Below are 25,101 nucleotides of genomic sequence, written 5' to 3' on the forward strand. Positions count from 1 at the left end.
CACTAAACCATTTAGGCTATTGACTTTTCCACCTAGGGATGGGGAAAATAAAAAGCATTCTTTTCAGAGAATTCTAGGTTGTTGCAATCACTGGCACACTCTCATTTCACAGGAATGTATGTTTTAGGCACATCTCAACTTTTCAAGTTAGATACGTACCTTGCTGCACATAATATTTAACATGTTTTCTTCCTTTCTTCACTTTTCTATACTTCTTATCTTTCTTCAATCGTGTACATTTCTTATCCTTTAAGAGAAGACCTCGCTGTCCTGACTTGGGAGTTTCACCAAAGGTTTTCTAGGGCTGGGTTCTTCTTCTGTAGCAACTGTATTTTTCTTTATCTGGGTACTTTTCACACTAAACTGAAATTGCTTATTTGCCTATTTCCCTTCTATACTAGGAGTTCCTACAAGACAGGGTACAAAGTTTTAAGTATTTTATCACCTGTAGTGGTTAGCATTTAATATCTGAAACTCACTTTAGATATTATTTATATATCTAATTCATTTAAACACTATGTCAGGTACCATCTTATTTAATCCTCTCAATTATCCAATGAAGTAGAAGCTGGCCCTTCACCTGATTTATTGATGAGGAATTGGAGGCTTAGAAACATATCCTGACATTGCCTAAGGATTAGAGGCTGCATAACTACAAAGTTAGGGGCTGAAATTTAAACCCAGACAGTCATATTCCAGAACTCTTACTCTGACCACCATATTATATTACCCAGAGGCACTGAGGAGATGCTCGGCAAACATTTGTTGAAAGAGAAAAGTATGAGGCTTTATTAAAAGAGCATTCCATAAGACAGCTGCTTCTCTGATTTTACATACTCTGAATCTTGGAGCAAATAGTCTATCGACCCTCTCTAACCCAGGTATCTGTCTTGAAAAACCTAGAGAGGGATTTATTAAGTCAGGAGTTCATGAAGCCAATCAATGTGTTTACTGAGTAAAGAGAGACTCATTTTCTGGAATGAGAACTGTATGTAATATAGATTTGTAATTAATATTTAACAGCTTTATCAGGGTATAATTTACTGCTATGACCTAAATATTAGTATTTACCCCAAATTGGTATCTCAAAGCCCTGGTTAATCCCAATGTGATAGTATTTAGAGGTGGAGCATTTGGGAAATAAATAGGTTTGGATGAGGTCAAGGGGATAAAGCCCCTATGACAAAATCAGTGCCCTTGTAAGGGATGAAGGGACCAGAGCTCCCTCTCTCCAACAAGTGAGGACTGTTTGTACGCCTCACTTGGGGAAGCAGCTGTTTGTACGCCAGGAAGGGAGCCCTCACCAAGAACTTGACCATGCTGGCACCCTGATCTTAGACTTTCAGCCACCAGAACTGTGAGGAGAAAAAACTGTGTATGATTTAAGCCACCCAGCCTATGCTATTCGGTTACAGCGGCGCAAGCTGACTAAGACATTTTCATAATAAAAATCATTGTTATATACTCAAAATGGGCAAATTTCATAGCCTAATTTTTATATGCATTTGTACTGCTGTTCCATCCACCAAACCATGACAACAAGTTTTAAGACCAAAATTATGTTCTTTCTTGGCAAAGAACTGGTGAAAACTTCCAGATGGTGTGGGTGCTCCCTTTCTGCCTTATACTGTTTCAACCAAGGTTGTGCAAAGACCTTCTTTCCTCATGCCCGTGTTGCAGTTAGCCATAAGTTGTTATAGCCTGTCACCTCCTCTCATGAATTGTTAGCACTCAGAGGAAAATGACATTTGTTTTACATTTTTAAATGAACCCAAGAATAAGCGAAGTGACATACTTGTCTGGAGAAAACACAAGACCGAAAATCAGGTCACCCAAGTTTGCCTCCCAGCATCACTCCTTTATTTTGCCTTTACAATTAAAAGTTAAATACATATAGATAAATTAACACTATTTGCATACAACTTTTATTTATTTATTTTTTATGATTATACTTTAAGCTCTGGGATACGTGTGCAGAATGTGCAGGTATGTTATATAGGTGTACACATGCCATGGTAGTTGACTGCATCTACATAGATATTTTGCCTAATCCTATCCCTCCCCACCCCCTCACTGCCCAACAGGCCCTGGTGTGTGATGTTCCCCTCCCCGGGTCCATGGTTCTCATTTTTCAACTCCCACTTATGAGAGAAAACATGCGGTGTTTGGTTTTCTGTTCTTGTGTTAGTTTGCTGAGAATGATGGTTTCCAGCTTCATCCATGTCCCTGCAAAGGACACAAACTCTTCGTTTCTTATGGCTGCATAGTATTCCATGGTACATATGTACCACATTTCCTTTATCCAGTCAGTCATTGATGGGCATTTGGGTTGGTTCCAAGTCTTTGCTATTGTGAACACTGCTATAATAAACATATGTGTGCATGTGTCATTATAGTAGAATTATTAATAATCCTTTAGGTATATACACAGTAATGGGATTTCTGGGTCAAATGATATTTCTGGTTCTAGATTTTTGGGGAATTGCCACACTGTGTTTCACAATGACTGAACGAATTTACACTCCCACCAGCAGTGTGAAAGTGTTCCTATTTCTCCACCTCCTCTCCAGCATCTGTTGTTTCCTGATTTTTTAATGATTGTCATTCTAACTGGCATGAGATGGTATCTCATTGTGGTTTTGATTAGCATTTCTCTAATAATCCGTGATGATGAGCTTTTTTTCATGTTTGTTGGCCACATAAATGTATTCTTTTGAGAAGTGTTTGTTCATATCCTTCACCTACTTTTTGATGGGATTGTTTGATTTTTCTTGTAAATTTGTTTAAATTCCTTGTAAATTTTGGATATTAGCCCTTTGTCAGATGGATAGACTGCAAAAATTTTCTCCCATTTTTTAGGTTGTCTGTTCACTCTGTTGATAGTCTCTTTTGCTGTACCAAAACTCTTTGGTTTAATTAGATGCCATTTGTCAATTCTGACTTTCATTGCCATTGCTTTTGGTGTTTTAGTCATGAAGTCTTTGCCCATGCCTATGTCCCGAATGGTATTGCCTAGTTTTTTTCTAGGGGTTTTATGGTTTTAGGTCCTATGTTTAAGTCTTTAAAACATCTTGAGTTAATTTTTGTATAAGGTGTAAGGAAGGGATCCAGTTTCAGTTTTCTGCATATGGCTAGCCAATTTTCCCAATACCATTTATTAAATAGGGAATCCTTTCCACATTGCTTGTTTTTGTCAGGTTTGTCAAAGAACAGATGATTGTATATGTGTGGCATTATTTCTGAGGCCTCTGATCTGTTTCATTGGTCTATATATCTGTTTTGGTACTAGTACTATGCTGTTTTGGTTACTGTAGCCTTGTAGTATAGTTTGAAGTGAGGTGGTGTGATGCCTCCAGCTTTTTTTCCTTTTGCTTAGGATTGTCTTGGCTATATGGGCTCTCTTTTGGTTCCATATGAAATTTAAAGTAGTTGTTTCTAATTCTGTGAAGAAAATCAATGGTATTTTGATGGAATAGCATTGAATTGATAAATTACTTTGGGCCAGTATGGCCATTTTTACGATATTGATTCTTTCTATCCAAGAGCATGGAATGTTTTTCCATTTGTTTGTGTCCTCTCTTACTTTCTTGAGCAGTGGTTTGTAGTTCTCTTTGAAGAGGTCCTTCACATTCCATGTAAGTTGTATTCCTAGGTATTTTACTGTCTTTGTAGCTATTGTGAATGGGAGTTCACTCATGATTTGGCTCTCTGTTTGTCTGGTATTGGTGCATAGGAATGCTTGTGATCTTTGCACACTGATTTTGTATCCTGAGACTTTGCTGAAGTTGCTTATTGGCTTAAGGAGATTTGGGGCTGAGATGATGGGGTTTTCTAAATATACACTCATGTCATCTGCAAACAGAGACAATCTGACTTCCTCTCTTCGTATTTGAATATGCTTTATTTCTTTCTCTTGCCTGACTTCCCTGGACAGAACCTTTAATATTATGTTAAATAGGAGTGGTGAGAGAGGTCATCCTTGTCTTGTGCCAATTTTCAAAGGGAATGCTTCCAGCTTTTGGCCATTAAGTGTGATATTGGCTGTGGGTTTGTCCTAAATAACTCTTATTATTTTGAGACACCTTCTGTCAATACCTAGTTTGTTGAGAGTTTTTAGCATGTAGAGGTGTTGAATTTTATTGAAGGCCTTTTCTGCATCTATTGAGATAATCATGTGTTTTTTGTCATTTGTTCTGTTTATGTGATGGATTATGTTCATTGTTTTGTGTATGTTGAACCAGCCTTGCATCCAACGGATGAAGCTGACTTGATCATGGTGGATAAGCTTGTTGATGTGCTGCTGGATTGGGTTTGCCAGCATTTTATTGAGGATTTTTTTTTTTTTTTTTTTTTGAGACCAAGTTTCGCTCTTGTTACCCAGGTGGGAGTGCAATGGCGCAATCTCGGCTCACCGCAACCTCCGCCTCCTGGGTTCAGGCAATTCTCCTGCCTCAGCCTCCCGAGTAGCTGGGATTACAGGTGCGCGCCACCATGCCCAGCTAATTTTTTGTATTTATAGTAGAGACGGGGTTTCACCATGTTGACCAGGATGGTCTCAATCTCTTGACCTCGTGATCCACCCGCCTTGGCCTCCCAAAGTGTATTGAGGATTTTTGTATCAATGTTCATCAGAGATACTGGCCTGAAATTTTCTGGCCAGTTGTGCCTCTGCCAGGTTTTGGTATCAGGATGATGCTGGCCTCATAAAATGAGTTAGGAAGGAGTCTCTCTTTTTGTGTTGTTTGAAATAATTTCAGAAGAAATGGTACCAGCTCCTCTTTGTACCTCTGGTAGAATTTGGCTGTGAATCCATCTGGTCCTGGGCTTTTTTTGGTTGGTAGGCTATTAATTACTGCCTCGATTTCAGAACTTATTATTGGTTTATTCAGGGATTCGACTTCTTTCTGGTTTAGTCCTGGGAGGGTGTATGTGTCCAGGAATTTATAAATTTCTTATAGATTTTCTAGTTTATTTGTGTAGAGGTGTTTATTGTATTCTCTGATGGTAGTTTGTATTTCTGTGGAATCAGAAGTGATATCCCCTTTATCATTTTTTATTGCGTCTGTTTGATTCTTCTCTTTTCTTCTTTATTAGTCAACAAAATATATCTATTTTGTTGATCTTTTCAAAAAACCCACCCCTGGATTCACTGACTTTTTTTAAGGGTTTTTCATGTTTATCTCCTTCCGTTCTGCTCTGAATTTAGTTATTTCTCATCTTCTGCTAGCTTTTGAATTTGCTCACTCTTGCTTCTCTGTTTTTTTTTTTTTTTTAAGTGTAATATTAGGGTGTTGATTTTAGAACTTTCCCGCTTTCTCTTGTGGGCATTTAGTGCTATAACTTTTCCTCTAAACATTGCTATTGCTTGAACTGTGTCCCAGAGATTCTGGTACACTGTATCTTTGTTCTCAATGGTTTCAAGGAACTTATTTATTTCTGCCTCAATTTCATTATTTACCCAGTAGTCCTGCAGGAGCAGGTTGTTCAGTTTCCATGCAGTTGTGTGGTTTTGAGTGAGTTTCTTAATCCTGAGTTCTAATTTGATTGCACTGTGGTCTGAGAGGCTGTTTGTTATGGTTTCCATTCTTTTGTATTTGCTGAGGGTTTTACTTCCAATTATGTGGCCAATTTTAGAATAAGCGTGATGTGGTGCTGAGAAGAATGTATATTCTGTTGATTTGGAGTGGAGAGTTCTGTGGGTGTCTATTAAGTCCACTTGATCCAGAGCTGAGTTCAAGTCCTGTATATCCTTGTTAATTTTCTGTCTCATTGATCTGTTTAATATTGACAGTAGAGTGTTAAAGTCTCCTACTAGTATTGTGTGAGTCTAAGTGTCTTCGTAGGTCTCTAAGAACTTGCTTTATGAGTCTGGGTGCTCATGTATTGGATGCATATATATTTAGGATAGTTAGCTCTCCTTGTTGCATTGATCCCTTTAACATTATCTAATGCCCTTCTTTGTCTTTTCTAATTTTGTCAGTTTAAAGTCTGTTTTATCAGAGACTACGATTGGAATTCCTGCTTTTTTTTTTTTTTTTTTTTTGCTTTCCATTTTCTTGTTAAATATTCTTTCATCCCTTTATTTTGAGCCTATGTGTGTCTTTACATGAGAGGTGGGTCTCCTGAATACAGCACACCGATGGGTCTTGATTCTATCAAATTTGCCATTCTATGTCTTTAAATTGAAGCATTTAGCCTGTTTGCATTTAAGGTTAATATTGCTATGTGTTAATTTGACCCTGTCATTATGATGCTAGCTAGTTATTTTGCCCATTAGTTCATGCAGTTTCTTAATAGTGTCCATGGCCTTTACAACTTGGTATTTTTTGCAGTGGTTGTTACTGGTTTTTCCTTTCTATGTTTAGTGCTTCCTCTGGGAGCTCTTGTAAGGCAGGTCTGGTGATAACAAAATCTCTCTGCGTTTGCTTGTCTGTAAAGGGTTTTATTTCTCCTTTACTTATGAAGCTTAGTTTGGCTAGATATGAAATTCTGGGTTGAAAATTCTTTTTGTTAAGAATACTGAATATCTGCCTCCAGTCTCTTCTGGCTTGTACGATTTCTGCAGAGAGATAGCCTGTTAGTCTGATGGGCTTCCTTTTGTGGGTAACCCAACCTTTCTCTCTGGCTTCCCTTAACATTTTTTTCCTTCATTTCAACCCTGATGAATCTGAAGATTATGTGACTTGGGGTTGCTCTTCTCAAGGAGTATTTTGTGGTGTTCTCTGTATTTCCTGAATTTGAATGTTGGCTTGTCTTGCTAGGTTGGGGAAGTTCTCCTGGAGAACATCCTGAAGAGTGTTTTCCAACTTGGTTCCACTCTCCACATTACTTGCAGGTACACCAATCAAACATAAGCTTGGTCTTTTCACATAGTCCCATATTTCTTGGAGGCTTTCTTTGTTCCTTTTTATACTTTTTTCTCTAATCTTGTCTTCATGCTTTATTACATTAAGTTGATCTTGAATCTCTGATATCCTTTCTTCTGCTTGATTGATTTGGCTATTGATACTTTGTATGTTTCGTGAAGTTCTCGTGCTGTGTTTTTCAGCTCCATCAGGTAATTTATGTTCTTCTCTATACTAGTCATTCTAGTTAGCAATTCCTCTAATCCTTTTTCAAGGTTCTTAGCTTTCTTGCATTGGGTTAGAACATGCTCCTTTAGCCCAGAGACGTTTGTTATTACCCACCTTCTGAAGCCTACTTCTGTCAATTTGTCAAACTCATTCTCCATCCAGTTTTGTTTCCTTGCTGGAATGGAGTTATGATCCACTGAAGGAGAAGAGGTGTTCTAGTTTTCGGAATTTTCAGGTTTTCTTGCACTGGTTTTTTTCTTATCTTCTTTGTTCTTTGAGGCTGGTGACTTTCTGATGGGGTTTCTGTGTGGACGTTCTTTTTGTTGATGTTGATGCTATTCCTTTCTGATAGTTTTCCTTCTAACAATCAGGACCCTCTGCTTCACGACTGCTGGAGTTTGCTGGACGCCCGCTCCAGTCCCTGTTTGCCTGGATATCACCAGCAGAGGCTGTAGAATAGCAAAGATTGCTGCCTGTTTTTCCCTCTGGAAGCTTTGTCCCAGAGGGGTACCCACCAGATAACAGCTGGAGCTCTCCTGTATGAAGTGTCTGTCAAGCCCTGATGGGAGATGTCTCGGAGTCAGGAGGCATAGGGGTCAGGGACCCACTTGAGGAGGCAATCTGTCCCTTAGCAGAACTCAAGTGCTGTGCTGGGAGATCCACTGCTTTCTTCAGAGCCCATAGGCAGAAACAGTAAGGTCTGCTGAAGCTGTGCCCACAGCCACCCCTTCCCCCAGGTGCTCTGTCCCAGGAATATGGGTGTTTTATCTAAAAGCCCCTGACTAGGGCTGCTGCCTTTCTGAGATGCCCTGCCCCTGACCAAAGAGGAGGAATCTAGAGAGGCAGTATGGCTATCCACTCCTTTAAAACTATATGACCACAAGCCTCAATTTTCCCATCAATATAATGGGACTAATATCTCTTATAACCCCAGGTTCCAGGCTGGCTATGTCTCCAACAATCTATATGGTATTTACCAAATAAAGGGGTAGAGAGTGCAAAGACTTAATATATTTTTTACTCTTTGAAATCTTTGATGCCTGGATTTTAAGAACTCAAATTTCCAAACAAAAACTTTTTTCTTAGTCTCTAAGCAGCCATTGTTTCAAAACCACTTGCTTTTATGACCTAGACTGCAAATAACAAGTCCTGTTTTGCTCAGATGAAAGAGTGATTTGAGAACCATTTAACGGTGTACATTTTCTCAGCATCGCAATCACAGAAATACCTGGGCTAAGTGCCTCAGTGCTGATCCACTGTGAAAATTTGCAGAGTGTTCAATTACCCCTAGAATTGTTCATCTCTTACCTGAGGAGCCCCAGAGTCTAATCACAGGACAATAAGCTGCAGTTGAAAAATTTTTCACAGCACACAAAGAAAGTTCACAGAGAAGCCACAGCCCCCACAACCCACCTGGAAAGTGAATTGTTCTGCTTTTTCAACACACGTATCATCCTTTTCTTGACAGCGTGTTCTTAATGTCTTCCTGGAGAGGACAGAATAATAAATAATAACAATAAAACTGACATTGGTTTAGCAGATCTAAGGACAGAATAATTCAAGGGCTATAGAGTCCAGTGACTGACATTTGTAGATCTTAACTGGATCTGATTGGATTCAGACACATGTCAAATTTCTGGACACAACTTGATCAAAGATTATCTGTCCCTTTATTTGGTAAATATCCTATAGATTTTTAGGGGCATAGCCAACCTGGAATCTGGGGTTACAACAGGTATTATTCCCATTATACTGATGGGAAAATTGAGGCTTGTGGTCATATGGTTTTAAAGGAGTGGATAGCCATACTGCCTCTCTAGATTCCTCCCCTCTGGGCAGGGGCAGAGCATCTCTGAAAGTAAGGATAATACTCATTATCCAGTGGGTATCCTATGAGTCCTCTTGACTGGACCCCAGAATAGAAAGACCTCCAATCACAATTGGTTTTCTTGGATTGAATTATAGACTTCTTCAGTTATTCCTTATTCTACAAACATTTAATACAGGTCAACTATCTTCCAGCAACTATCCTTGGGGCTGCAATTAGAAGACAGGTAAAATACAGTCCCTGCCCTCAAGAATCTCCCTGAGGTGTCCTGTTACCATTCTGCCCTCTCCAGGAAGACAGGTGCAGGCAGGCACCTATTAGATGCATCTTCTAACAGGCACCTATTAGACACACCTTCTATTGTGTTTCAATAACACCTTCTATTGTGTTTCAAGAACAGGCAAGCAAGCCAGCAGTTACAGTACTGTACTGTCAACATTATAAGAGAAGTAAGAACAGAGCACCAGGAGAATTAGGAGCCATGGAACAGGTGCAGGCAGGCACCACATGCTAAAGAAGGCAGACCTGCCTGGATCTCGATTTTGAGAGCAGAGTAAGAACAAACTGACTCTGGAAGTGTGGGGGAGCCCCACAGCCTACGCATGAGAAACCTTATGAATATGAGATGCTGCATGCCCTGTGAGGAATGAATGGCACCTTTGTAGCAAAATGTAAGGTGATGGGACAACTTTGTTAGACAGAGCCCCACTGAGTGGCTCCAAATAAAATCAATAACAATTGTTTGACAGTTAAGTCAGTGCCTAAGTGAGGTGATTTTAGGATAGGTGGATTTCTGGCATTGATGTTGATTGACATGGATACTCTGGGTGACAAACCTCTCTGAAAAGGACAAAGCAATGGATTCCAAATGAATCGACAGCCTCCTAGTAAAATGATGCATCTGAGGAACGACGCTTGTTACAGCTACTACCTATCCCTATCATGTGACTGGAGTATACAGCTTCCTGATTCCAGATTCAAATCTTTCATTTTCATAGCGAGGAGTTGTGAGTGCTTAGGCTCTGAGGAAAGGGAGGAGGATGGGTCTAGGAAGATGAGACACAGGCTCAGTTCTCTTCCCTTTTCTTAATGCACAGAATTTCTCACTTGGCTGTGGAGAGCAGAGAAACGAAGGGACTGTCCAGGCCACAGATTTCTCACATTCTTGTGTGAAAAGAAAATGGGCTGGTGAGTGAGGCTCCCTCTTTCTGTACCATTGAAACCCACTAGAGAATATTCAGACAGAGTATTGTGGGAAAATGTCCTGGGCTTTGAGCCAAACAGCAGAATCTGGCCTGCAGCAGCCACTTACCTCTTGGTGACTGAGGTAGGGTTTTTACCCTACTTAGACTCAGTTTCTTCATCTGTAAAATAGAAATAGTAATGCCAGCTCCACACAATGCAGGGAAGACTACTTGAGAGTCTTTGTGTGGATCACACAGCACAGCATGCTGACCGCCTTTCTATTTGTGGCTGTTTGTTTTGTTCTATCTTTTGTAGATCATAGAGATCTATTCCAAGCCATTCATTTGCTGAATGCCCCTTTTCCTTTCCCTTTTATTTATTTTCCCTTTTTCCACCCCAACACCCCTGTGTACACAAACACACTTATGTTTCCTGCAGAAATGAAGCTAATTCTTTTTTTGTTTCTCTTTTTTTTAAAATACATATTTTTTATTGCACTTTAGGAAATGAAGATAATTCTAACACTCAATTAGTGAAGTCGTTGCCACACAAAGAGCAGCCAAGGTGCTGTGAGAGGGAGGGTGGCTCATCACATTTCATTTCATTCCGAACAAGGTTAACCACATCGTTATTACCAAAACACAGTCCCAAAGGCTCCATCTGTCTCTCATTGATGTCTATTCCCGGTTTGCTGGCAGCAGTTCAAGGAGTCTGACCGGTATCGAAACACAAAGCTCCTGAAACCAGAGTGCGTTTATTTTCCTAGCAGGTGATTACAATGCTTAGCTCTAATTTAGCGTGAAAAGGCTCCAGCGATTGCCTTTGGAGATAGCTGGGCACTGTTAGCATGAAATACAGCACTCGGTTCATGGGTGTTCACCTACCTGCAGGTGTAGCTCCAGAAGGGCTAATGTGTTATCAAGTTGCAGTGGAGCAGAGCAACTGGCGGTATAGAACACAGAGCTACAGACAGCTTTTCCGCGGTCAAAGACAGAGCCTGAGACACTCATTGATGATTGGTCAAGGCTAAAAGAATGCCGGCAACATGTACTTATCTCCTGAACCTTCTTTTAGATATAAATTTATTTAGGCATACTGTATGGTTTGGTTCTGTGTCTTCACCCAAATCTCAGGTCCAGTTGTAATCCCCAGTGTTGGAGATGGGGCCTGATGAGAGTTGATTGGATCCAGTGGTCAGAGTCCTCCTGAGTGAGTTAGCACCATTCCCTTGGTGCTGTTCTCGTAATAGTGAGTGAGTGAGTGAGTTACTGTGAGATAGGGTTCGTTAAAAGTGTACAACACCTTCCCCTTTTCTTTCTTGCTCCTGCTTCTGCCATGTAAGATGTGCCTGCATCTTCTTCACTTTCTGCCATGATTGTAAGTTTCCTGAGGCCTCCCCAGAAGCAGAAGCAGCCAAACAGGGTTCTCCTGTACAGCCTGCAGAACCACGAGCCAATTAAACTTCTTTTCTTTATGAATTACCCAGTCTAAGGCACTTTTTTATAGCAGTGCAACAATAAATGAAAACAGCATGTTTTACACATCATATAATGCACTCATTTTAAAGTATACTATTTAATGATTCTTTAGTACATTCACCAACTTGTGTAACTATCACTATAAATCAGTTTTAGAAGATTTCCATCAACCTAACATGATTTCTTATGCCCATTTACTGTTGGTAACATTGCATTTTATTTCAGTACCTCACCCCCACCCACTTCTCCAGACAATTACTAATCTTCCTTTGTCTTTACAGATTTGCCTTTTCTAGATTATTCCACATAAATGGAATCATTCAATAGGTGGTCTCTCGTGTCTGCCTTCTTTCACTTATCATAGCATTTTTGAGGTTAGTTGACATAGTATGTGCAACAGTTTATCCATTTTTATTGCTAAATAACATTCCATTGCATGGTTATACATTTTGTCTATCTACTCACCAATTGATGGGCATTTGGGTTGTTTTCCATCTAAGGCTCTTATTGATAATACAGCTAGGAATGTGAGTGTGTAAGTCTTTGTGTGTACATACATTTTTATTCCTCCTGGGTGGATGCCTAAGAGTGGTATTACTGGTTAATACGGTGTATCTGTGTTCAGCTTTTTGAGAAACTGTCTCCAGAATCTTGATTCTTTTGTAGAAGCTCATTTCCTCTTTGCTCTCCAACTAAAACACTAGTGATTCAAATGTAAGGAACATCCTTCCACATGTCTCCCTACAGCCCAGGATGAAAATCAAAAACAGAAGGAAACAAAGCTGTTTTTTCTCTCCTGATTGCATTCATAGTAGAAACATGCAGAGTTGGAACCATAAAATGAGCCTGCCAAGGAAGTGATAAACTCTTTTTTCCCTCTTTTTCAGTCTTTTCTGGCTATATGGTACAAGTAAAACAAAGTAACAGTAGAGATAGTGAAAATCAAACCACAAGCTTCAAAAGTAGTGTCTGACTCATGAATCACCAGCTAAAGCCTTTATTTTTAATGTTCTGAGCAAAAATTAACTATTATGTCATTGCAATTTAATTTACCAGAGAGTTTTGTGCACCTACCAAGTGCCTAGTACAGAAAATGATGGAAGTAGAAATTTCAAATGAATAGGCTGGGCATGGTGGCTCATGCTTGTAATCCCAACACTTTGGGAGGCCAAGGCAGGTGGATCACCTGAGGTTGGCATTTGGAGAGCAGCCTGACCAACATGGAGAAACCCCGTCTCTACTAAAAATACAAAACTAGCTGGAAGTGGTGGCACGTGCCTGTAATCCCAGCTACTCAGGAGGCTGAAGCAGGAGAATCATTTGAACCCGGGAGGTGGAGGTTGCAGTGAGCCAAGCCATTACACTCTAGCCTAGGCAACAAGAGCAAAACTCCATCTCAGAAAAAAAGAAGAAGAGAAAAGAAATTTCAAATGAGCAGCTTATAGTCCCACTGGTGAGAAATCTGTATCTTATGATTACATGCCACACTGTAGTTCATAAGGGGATTTTGGATATTTTTCTCCCCTTTTGCACACATCAATCCCATTAACAAAGATTATTTTAGGGGAGAAGAGGAAAAGGAAGATTGAACTTGGAATGGTCCCCAGTTTTACATCTCCAGCTATAAACAATAGATACTAATTAGTATATTAGGCAAGGGATAAGGAGGTTCTTTAATTTATATATGTATGCATTGGGATGAGGAGGGGAGGAAAGAAGGGAGGAGAGGAAGTTCTATGGGATTTTTGTTTCTTTTGTGTTGCTATTCTTGAAAGGATAGTAACATTAACTTATATTGTCCACTCACTCTCACACTACACCTAAGACACTATTACTGTTCGCACTTTAAAGATAAGAAGCATGTGGATCAGAGCAGTAAAATCATCATTAGGCCAGAGGCCCAGGGTTTCATTCCAGGTGTGCCATGTACTAGCTATTTCTAGCCCCGAAGCTGAGCTCGTTCTACCAAGGGATGCTATAAAGGGCAATGCTTTAAGGTGGGTTAGCCAGCAATGTTCTGGTAAATTTAGTAAATGTTGAACAACTCTCTAGAAAAAAAAAGTATGCCTATATATATAAAGTGTGTGTGTGTGTATATATATGTGTTTGTGTGTGTATACATGTATATACATATGCATGTATATCATATACATGCGTATATATACATACATACATATATCAATATATATACCAGTGACATTTATAACAAAGTTGTGTGTATATATGTGTAGATGTATACACGTGTGTATGCACGTATGTATACACGTGTGTATACATGTATATACGTATATATGTATATATACGTATATATAAGTATACACACGTACAACTTTGTTATAGATGTCACTGGTATAAAAGATGTATAGTACATAACTTACAAATAATAAAATATGCAGTACTCCTCATTATAAATTCCATATAGTCAGTTGCTTCTCATAGAATGATTTCATTGATTTTTGCTGAATGCTCCTTTTTTAGCAAATCTGTGGTTGCAATTGACAAATGATTATAGTTCTGACATCAATATTGGTTGATATTTTCCTTTATAGTAAGGAGTAAAACAAAAGTACAATGACAAAGAAATACGAGAACTTCACCTTTTCTTCAGAGATGTGGGCAACTTCTTTGTTGAATCAGATAATAGTTTTCGATACTGGAAGAGTGCATCCTGTTTTGTGCTATTCACAGTGTTATAGATATTGACACAGCACACTTTTTAAGTTAAATCTGCTTTATTAACATTTCCTCCATTATCTTCTGAAGTCTAATGTGTCAACAAAGCAACAGACTGACTTGTAGTACGTGCCAGTTTCTATGGTGTAAATACTCCCGCTGTGGCCAATGTCTGGCTGCAACTATGACTTCACTAAATTGAAAGTGGTGAAGAGCTGAAAGTAGAATATTTCCACCATTCAGATAAAATAGATGTACATAACATCAAGACCATAGATAATAGCAAAAGGTGATAAATAATTAGAAAGTGACGCATCTTGTATATTCATTATCTTTGCTCTTTTAGCCTAATTTATTCAATTATAATTTTATATAATTTAATTTTTAATGATGACTATTTAAAAACTGGTGTGCAAAATTCCTGAAAATTTAATGCAGAAGTCAGCTGTGCTGGGGAGCATAAGCCAGCTTCAGCACACCACTGATAACCCAATATTGCCTCTGCCCTTCTTCTATGTCTCCATGCAAGTCTGACATTGAATGTGTCCTTTATTGCTGATTCTCTATGAAAATGTTGCGGGCTTTACCAGAACACTACCATTGACTAGTTGACCTTGGAAAAGTATTTGACCTCAGAGAGTCATTTCCTTATTTGTAAATCGAGGATGATTGTCCCTTCATCTTAGCATCACTGTAAATACAGGTAAAGTAACCAACCAGCACTGTGGCAAGCCAGCATACCTGCTCAGAAACTATGAACTTGCACTCTCATCTCCCTCTCAAAAGTCCTGGGGTCTATACCTGGAGCACGTGCATGGAGAACTCCACTGGCCCTTCTTTGCTCTTCTTTTTATTTGTTTATTTTTATTTTTATTTTTTGAGACAGAATCTCACTCTTGTTGCCCATGCTGGAGGATGGTGGTGTGATCTCAGCTCACTGCAACCTCTGCCTTCCAAGTTCAAGGGATTCTCCTTCCTCAGCCTCCCAAGTAGCTAAGATTACAGGCACATGACATCAAGCCTGGCTAATTTTTGTATTTTTTAGTAGAGATGGAGTTTTGCTATGTTGGCCAGGCTGGTCTTGAACTCCTGACCTCAGGTGATCCACCCGCCTCAGCCTCCCAGAGTGCTGGGATTACAGGCATGAGCCACTGTGCCTGGCCTCTTTCTTGTTTTGTAAGATAGAGTCTCACCCCGTTGCCCAGACTGGAGTGAAGTGGCACAATCTCAGCTCACTGCCGACCTCCACCTTCTGGATCTAAGTCATTCTCCTGCCTCAGTCACCTGAGTAGCTGGGATTACTCAGCTAGTCAGGATTACCTGAGTAGCATGCACCACCATGCCTGGCTAATTTTTGTATTTTTAGTAGAGATGAGGTTTGGCCATGTTAGCCAGGCTGTCTCGAACACCTGGTGTCAAGTGATCTGCCCTCCTGGGCCTCCCAAAGTGCTGGGATTACAGGTGTGAGCTACCATGCCTGGCCCCTTCTTTGCTCTTCTAATCTCTGTTTTTAATGTACCCAGAACTGATAGTGACCAGATGGCCTCTGTGATTAGGAGAGCGGGTCCTCATAGGAATCAGTCACCACAAGGCTCTTTACGTATTGATTTTTTGATCCTCACAATAGTTCTCTGAAGTGTTCTCATCAACTGTATTGCGGATAAGAGAAATAAATCCCAGAGGGATCACATCGACTTTCTCCAACTTGAACGTGCACACAGATCCGGTGGCCTCTCATTACAATAAAGATCCCGATTCATTGGGGCTGGGGTGGTATCTTGGATTCAGACTGCCTAACCAACCCTTGGGAGATGCTGCTGGTCTGGGGACTACTCTCTGACTAGCAAGAAATGGGAATGCCCACGCTGAAAATCAGATATGGGCCAGTTAGCCAATTTCACATCCCACGCTGTTAATGTCCATTATATTCAACCTTCTGGAAAAGCATGAGTCTATGGAGAAGAATTCCTGGAGAAATAGGAGCATTATAAATACCTGTCGAACCAAGGAAGAAAACTCAGCTCTTCCTTAAGGGAACCGGGGCTCTTTGTGGATAAACCTAGCATACCCAGGTCACCTGGCATCTCTGTAATGACAGTGTTTACCATTATTTGAGCCACTCATCAATGTGCTGGTCACCATACACAGAAGATGTCTAACATCCTACAGAAATCTCCTACCAGCAGGCTCTCTGCAGACATCTCACCCAGATCTGCCAGGGGAGGAAAATTTAATCACAAAATTTACTGAAGTTTGAGCCAAAGACTCTCAGAGCCCAAATCATCTAAATTCTTACATTATAGCTGGAGAAATTTCAGTCCGGAGAGGGCAGGCACACCATGAGTCTGAGGTTGCTTTCTCAATCTCTGGTTGGTATGGTGGTGGCCACTGAGGGTGCTCTAGGCACTCAGGGCCCTTGGTCAGCACCTGGCTCCCTGCTTCCTCTGGAATCCTAAGTAAATGCTCCAGGTGGGACAGAACCTGTCCTGCAGGATGTCAGAGACAAAGCCAGCTTTTCCTGCAGAAACCCCACAGCTGATGTGACCAGCCCTGTTCTCCTTTCTAGCGAGGCTGACCTCGACCACCCCAATGAATGTTTGCACCCACCTACCCACCCCACCCAGCACCCTGATTCTGGCATCTGCTCTGTGGTCCTTCCAGAGCACCCCGTCACCTGCTAACATGCTATACCCATTCCTGATTCATTCTGTTTGCTCTTGCTGTCCTTCTCTGTTCCATGGACAGAGACCCTTTCTTGCTTTGTTCCATAAGAGTTAGGCACCTTCTTTATTTTGTTCACTGATATATCCTGAGCACTGAGAGTAATTCTTGGCCCACACTGAGAACTAAGAAAAAATAAATGTGTTGTTGAATTCATTTTGGTAAAAATTTCTAGCCTAAATACTTATTGAGGACTTGTTCTATTCCAAGCATGGTTGTAAGCATTTTGCATGCATTATCTCATTTAATTCTCAGAATGTTCTCAAGATAGAGCAGAACCTAAACACCCTCAGTGCCAAATGCTGCTATTAAACAGTCCCCAGGGAACACAGATGAGATGAATTGTAATGATTAACTCTGACCCTGGCTTTCTAGGTTTGATTATCTTCTGATAAGTACTTTGAATACTCATGTCACCAGACAATGCAAGAAGATAGATCTGCCGCAGCCCAGAGCTCATCAGCATGGCAAAGCAACTGTGTACCAAGGGCAGTAGATAAGCCCTGGGGTAAATCTGGGCTTCTAGCTGCTCCCCATTTCCATGAAACCCAGCATGATACAAAAGAAAGAAAGTCTTTGGGTCAGATAGGCCTGATACTGAATGCCATCAGGCATTTACTACTGTGCAGCTGCAAACAATAGACTTTGCCTCCCTGGGCTTTTTCTCCCTATCTGTAAAGTAGAAATATGGCTTAACCTGAAGTGTTGTCAATAGGAATAATTGAGAAATGGGTCGGGGTGGGCAGGAGGCTGACACACTCAGCATGACACTGTGGAAGTGGTACCTTTCACAGGCCAATGCATCCATTGCCTTTTGTTTTGGGGAATGGCTTCAAACTCAGGCTTCTCTCTTGGGACCATGACGTTGGACGGTCCTCACACAAAAGCTCAGTTGTGTCACTTCACAGCAATCTGTATGGAGCTCTTCCTGTGGGCAGTGGCCCCTTCTAAGAGCTGAGAATATGGAAATACAAAACATGTCTTTTGTTTTCTTTCACTGAGAGATAGGGGCAGGTTTCATCAGCTCTGTCAACACTCAGTTACTGAGAGGATCAAGTGAGATGGGCCTGGCACCAGAAAGCTTGCCTTCGAAGTTGACCTGTGCACCTTTTCACTGCAGACACTGTGGGAATAGGGGCTGTGACATGCTGCGTTTACCGTTTACAGACAGAGCTCTGGCCAATTGTTCATGATCGTTGCTCTTTGGGGGCAGAAGGGGAGCTGTAGGGAGAGTGTGGAGTGTCAGGGACCAGACCATGGAGGGCCTGTGAGCCATGTTCCAAAGACAGACTGTGACCACAGGCAGCAGGAATGCCCGATTTGAGAATGAGGATCCGGGCTGCAACACAGCAAATAAATTGGAGGAAGTGAGAAGTAGTGAGAAGGAAGGGGAGAGAGTGCTGGAGATTCCCAGAGGACAGAAGGCAGGACCCACCACCAGGAGCCAGCACATCATCAGACCTCACGCTCTCTTCTCATTTCCCTTCCCTACCCTGCTTTCCCTTCTTTTCTTTGGACCTGCTGGAATCATAAAGTATAGTAGTGAGAGATGGAGAAAAGACTATTTTTTCTGGGGGCTCCTTCTCCGGAAGCCCCTCCAGCACTCACGGGAGGCCCCTCCTAGCTTTCCTGCAGAAGAAGCTGCATCATTCATGTTTTGTTTTGTTTTTTTTTTGAGACTTAGTCTCCCTCTGTCGCTCAGGCTGGAGTACAGCCTCTACCTCCCAGGTTCAAAATGATTCTCATTCCACCTCCCAGGTTCAAAATGATTCTCATGCCTCAGTCTCCTGAGTAGCTGGGATTGCAGGCATGGGCTACCATGCCCAGCTAATATATATTTTTTTTTTTGAGACAGAGTCTTGCTCTGTCACCAGGCTGGAGTACAGTAGCCCAAACTCAGCTCACTGCAACTTCCGCCTCCTGGGTTCAAGAAATTCTTATACCTCAGCCTCCCAAGTAGCTGGGATTACAGGCACAAGCCACCACACCCAGCTAATTTTTGTATTTTTAGTAGAGACAGGGGTTCACCACGTTGGCCAGGATGATCTCAATCTCCTGACCTCGTGATCCACCTGCCTTGGCCTCCCATAGTGCTGAGATTACAGGCATGAGCCACTGTGCCCAGCCTGATTTTTATATTTTTTGTAGAGATAGGGTTTTACCATGTTGCCCAGGCTGTTCTCAAACTCCTGACCTCAAGTGATCTGCCTGCCTCAGCCTCCCAAAGTGCTGGAATTACAGGCGTGAGCCACCGTGCCCAAGCCATTACATCTTTTACACTTGGGCTTTTTATGAGGTATCTAATTACCAGGTGCAAATCAAGTTTTTATTATGAGTTTTGTGTATGTGTGTGCGAGCGCGCTTGCTTTTTTCATGGTATTTTCTATCACGCCTCCAGAATCTTCCAGGTATGACCATCTATAAATTAGATCCCACCCAGAACACATCTATGGACCTATAAAAAGAGTAATTCACTGTTGTTATTGCATTTGCCCATTACATACATTGATGGTGTGTTAAAATCCACATCCCCTGACAGTCAAGACAGAGAAAAATAAAAGGAGAAAGCATTTGAAAAGATGAAATGTAAGGCCTCTCTGTGTAGGTTCGTTTATTTCTTCTTGCTGAATCAAAATTTAAACAAAAAAGAAAAGGAGGCAAAAAGCTTTCATGGGGTTTCTGGAAATCTGGGCATCAAGGATTCAGGATTAGTTTCCTGTTTTCTAAATTAGATCAGCTTTTTTTGTCTTTCTCTTTTTCTTTCCTCAAGAAGATTAAAAAGAAAAAAAAGCAAGCCTTCATTTAAAAGGCACATAACGAGGCTTAATTAGAAAATTAATACTAAAGAAGTCAAGGCCAAATAAAAGGGACCCAGATCACCTCAGACAGAGCCAGAAGCTGTAACGGAACCTTCTCTGTCTCTCAGCATCTGGTTAGCTTGGAGGGATGATTTCACTTCCCAGGGTCTCATTTTTCTCATTTGTAAAATTGGCAGGTTCAAGCAGATGATATGTATTTTTCCATCTAGCTTCATGCTTTAAGATTCTTTGAGACTACAACTCTGGGAAATGAAGGAGCTAAAATCAAATGCCACCCTCCAACTTTGCACCTGCAATCCATAGGCAGTGCTGGTCCATTCTGGAATACTCTGAATCCCTTTTCTGCCTCAGTAAACAAGAATTAGTTATTCCCTTGAGGCATTCCTGCCTCCAGCAATCTTGGATCTTCTCATGCACAAATATTTCCTCTACTGCTCTTCTGTGTGAGGGTCTTGACAGGTGGTCCCTAATGTCAGGAAACCCAGAGTTTTGGTAGATGTGCACACAGATGATGACTGTGCAAGTGGCAGTCCCTGAAAACCAAAGTCTGATCCATTTCAATGGAGAACCCAGCGCCTTACTCTGAGTCAGAAGCTACAAGACAGGAATGCCTCAAGGGAATAACCAAATCCTGGTGGACTCCAGGGACTGGAAGAAGATCAGAGAATGAGTTACCTCCTGACCAATAAGGAGTTCTGACTAGGTATAAATTCAATAGGCAGCTGTTAGAGCTGAGTGCCAAGGGATAATCGAGCCAGAGCCAGGTAGACTGTCCTGAAACCCGGCAGCCATTCAAATCAGGAGTAAACAAAAGTAGGAGTATGGGAAAAAGAAAGGAAGGGAATGAGAGCACCTTGCTCACTGGCTTGGTTCCCAGTCACTTGACTGTCAGCTTCATGAGGGAAGCACCTATTCAGTCTTGTTTAATGTGACCCACGCCTGTTATGAACTGAATGTTTGTGTCCCTTAAGTTCCTGTGTCAAAATCCCAACCACCAATGATGGGATTAGGAGGTGGGGCCCTTGAAGCCCTCAGGATTGGCTTTAGTACCCTCATAAGAAGAAATATGAGAGAGATTTTTTTTTTTTTTTTTTTTTTTTTGGCCACATGAGGATACCACAGGGAAACAGCTATCTGCAAATCAGGAAACAGGCTCTCACCACGTGCCAGTTGTGAGGATACCTTGAGTTTTGTACTTCTCAGCCTACAGAACTAGGAGGGATAAATGCTTGCTATTTAAGCCCCCAAGGCTGTGGTAATTTGGTATAGCAGCCTGAATTGACTCAGACAATGCCTAATACGATACCCAGCCCATGGTGGCTACTTAATGCATATCTGACTTCAGGATAACATTAGGGTTTTCTTCCCAAGTTTAATTCAGTTCAGTAAGAATTTTCATCATTGTTAAGGAATTGGTTCCCATGACCCAGACACAGAGCCCTTTAGGAATAATCAACAAGGATGCAGAAGGAGAGGCATGGGGTTCAGGATAAAGCTGGGGGCTCAGGAAACACAGCTGTTGTTCACTAAGGAGAAAGCAAGCATCATTCTAGTTCACAGAGGAAACATGTTATACTCGCCTAGATAGATTTCGGAAAGATGGTTGGAAAGGATGGCATCTGTGCTGGTACCAGAGGACCAAAGGAGAATTGGAAAATGTAGAGCGGGGAGAAGAGGAGGAAAAGGTAGAGAATGGGCCTAGTAGGCCAAGGAGACTGCTTGAGCAAAGTACGTCTCAACTTCCTATATTTCAGCTGAGTGAGAAGTCCAGTGTGCTTGGACTGTAGATTGCAAAACAAAACTGAAAAGTTGAAATGATTACTAAGATAAAATTATAAAAGATCTTTGAGTGGAAAGGGATTCGTGTCAAGGAGATCAATGAAGGAATTCTTGCAGGGGTCCAGGAGAAATATCAAGAGGCTTTGGTAAGCACAGGCCACTCCAAGTTCCCATGCCATGTTACATATGCACATGTCTCAGAGTACATGGAATTTTCAGGACTCTTCTACTAGACCTTCAGCTGCTGATAATTCAGGACTCCTTGTCCTCTCTGTTTAACACAGGGACAGAAAAGTGCTCAGGACATAGTTGGTTATCCACCATGGACAACATCAAACAGCCTCAGTCTCTGATTTTACAGAAGCATTAACAGAGCTTAGAGTTATGAATGGTTAGTGACTTAGTTGAGTGACACAATGAATTGATAAAATAGTTAGGGCTTGGCTGGGCACCATGGCTCTTGCCTATAATCCCAACACTTTGGGAGGCCGAAGAGGGTGGATCGTGAGGTCAGGAGTTCAAGACCAGCCTGGCCACTATGGTGAAACCCCAACTCTGCTAAAAATACAAAAGATTAGCTGGGTGTGGTGGCATGAACTTGTAGTCCCAGCTGCTCTGGAGGCTGAGGCAGGAGAATTGCTTGAACCCAGGAGGTGGAGGTTGCAGTGAGCCAAGATCATCCACTGCACTCCAGCCTGGGCAACAGAGCAAGACTCTGTCTCAAAAAAAAAAACAAAAAAAAAAAAAAAACAAAAAACAGGGCTCAAACCTGAATCACACAGCCAAGCTGTCAGTTCCATTCAGCTGGCTGTCCCTGGACTTATTGTCCAGGATTGTGGCTTCAAATGAAAACTCCACAAATGGGAAGCACTGACAAGATGTATAGGACTCTCTGAGCAAGGTCCCTAATGCTGCAGCTGCTTCTGAATAGAAGTTTGTCTTATATTTGAGTCATGTCCGCAACTTTGGCCTACAGACATATTGCCAGGCGGGACAAAAACAGCCTCCAAATTCAGTGGGTTGTGCTTCCTCGCATGCAGATGCCCAAGGAGATACAGTACTTTATAGGATTCCAATCTCTGAGCAGGGTTTGCAATCATGTCTTATCATCGGTGTCTGTTTCCCAGCAAATGAAGCTTCCTGCTAGATCGCAAGGCACAGGTTCACTGCAACAACTCAGATCAGGAGAGAGCTTGTACTATGGCCAAATGATAGATAACAAGGCCCACTGTGTCTTTACTGGCAGCTCAAACTTCAGTATGACTCAGATGGGGGAGAGCAAGCGTGCCACAGCAGGGCAGCAGCAACCCGTTGGGAACCTCTCACCTGTCCTTGTTCTTTTTAGCAGAAACCAGTTCAGAGCTTTGCTCAACTCTTGTGAGATCCATCAGCACAGACACTCTTAGGGATGCACCTTCTCCCCCATTCCTCAGACACCCAGGGTTGCCTAGAATGGACAACCAATTATCAATAGTATCTGTTCATTGAAGTGACAGGTTTTAAACCAAGATATGACTAACTATAGGAACCAACTGGCTAGAGGCCCTGAGCCTCATTTCTCCTCTGTAAAATGAGGACAACATGTGTATCTGATTTAAGAGATTGTGAGGATTAAATCAGCTCACCCAGGGCAGTAGCTGCAATAACCAAGGTGCTTACTACCTGTTAAAGATGGTTTTTTTCCCTTCTATCTGTCTAGAGGCAATTTCCAATGAATACATCTTTATGATACATATTAGTCAGAGCTCTATAGATAAACAGAATCAACAGTATGTATATATAGTCATGCACCACATAACATTTAGGTGAATGATGGGCGTCATATATGATAGTGACCCCATAAGATCGTAATGGAGCTGCAAACTTCCTATCACCTAGTAATGTTGCAGCTGCTATAACACTAATGCAACACATTGCTCACATGTTGGTGATGATGATGTTGGTGTAAACAAGACCGTGCTGCCAGCATATAAAAGCATAGCACATGCAATTACATAAAGTACACAATACTTAGTAATAATGAATGGCAATGTTACCGGTTTATGCATTTATTAGCTTATGCTTTTTATTATTATTTTAGAGTATATTTCTTTCACTTATATATATATTTTTAAAAGTTAACTGTAAAACACCCTCAGGCAGTTTCTTGAGGAGAGATTCCAGAAGAAGGCATTGTTATCATAGGAGATGACAATTCCATGTGTGTCATTGCCCTGAAGACATTCCAGTGGGACACGGTGTTGCAGCGGCAGGCAGTGATAGTGTTGACCTTGACCCTATGCAGGCCATGCTAATGTGTGTGTGTCTTAATTTCTTAACTTCTTAACAAAAATGTTTAAAAAATAACTGATATCCAGAATTTACAAAGAACTCAAACAGATTTACAGGAAAAAAACAAACAAGCCCATTCAAAAATGGGCAAAGGATATGAACAGACACTTTACAAAAGAAGACATACATGAGGCCAACAAACATATGAAAAAATGCTTATCATCACTGGTCATCAGAGAGATGCAAATCAAAACCACATTGAGATACCATCTCACACCAGTTAGAATGGCAATCATTAAAAAATCTGGAGACAACAGATGCTGGAGAGGATGTGGAGAAATAGGAACACTTTTACACTGTTGGTGGGAGTGTAAAGTAGTTCAACCATTGTGGAAGACAGTGTGGCGATTCCTCAAGGCCTTAGAAATAGAAATTCCATTTGACCCAGCAATCCTATTACTGGGTATATATCCAAAGGACTATAAATCGTTCTACTATAAGGACACATGCACACGAATGTTCATTGCAGCACTGTTTACAATAGGAAAGACCTGGAACCAACCCAAATGCCCATCGATGATAGACTGGATTGGGAAAATGTGGCACATATACACCATGGAATATTATGCAGCAATCAAAAATGATGAGTTCGTGTCGTTTGTAGGGACATGGATGAATCTGGAGAACATCATTCTCAGCAAACTGACACAAGAACAGAAAACGAAATACCTCATATTCTCACTCATAGGCGGGTGATGAAAAATGAGAACACATGGACACAGGGAAGGGAGTACTAAACACTGGGGTCTATTGGGGGGAATAGGGGAGGGACAGCGGGGGAGGGGAGCTGGGGAGGGATAGCCTGGGGAGAAATGCCAAATGTGGGTGAAGGGGAGGAAGGCAGCAAAACACACTGCCATGTGTGTACCTATGCAACTGTCTTGCATGTTCTGCACATGTACCCCCAAAACCTAAAATGCAACAAAAAAGAAAAAAAAATAATAACAAAAATTTTGAAAGTTTAAAATTAAAGTTTACGGAATACATAAATAGCAAATATCTTAGTGCAGCTATACAATGTATTTTTGTTGTGTTATTATAAAGGTCAACATTTTAAAAATTGAAACATTAACAGAGTACAAAAGTTAGAGTAAGCTAAGTTTAAAGAAAAAATATTTTTAAAATAAATTTAGTGTAGCCTAATATACAGAGTTTCTGAAGTTGACAGTAGTGTACATTCATGCCCTAGGCCTCCACGTCCATTCACCACTCAC

General features: G+C 41.2%; 1 protein-coding gene across 1 annotated transcript in view; it reads left to right on the plus strand.

Moving 5' to 3' along the window:
* Positions 1 to 25,101, plus strand: part of CLNK (cytokine dependent hematopoietic cell linker) — a 213,940-nt gene that overhangs the window by 60,755 nt on the left and 128,084 nt on the right. The window lies entirely within an intron of this gene.

The sequence above is a fragment of the Callithrix jacchus genome, chromosome 3 (assembly GCF_049354715.1).
Source record: "Callithrix jacchus isolate 240 chromosome 3, calJac240_pri, whole genome shotgun sequence".
In the NCBI taxonomy this organism is placed as follows: Eukaryota; Metazoa; Chordata; class Mammalia; order Primates; family Cebidae; genus Callithrix; species Callithrix jacchus.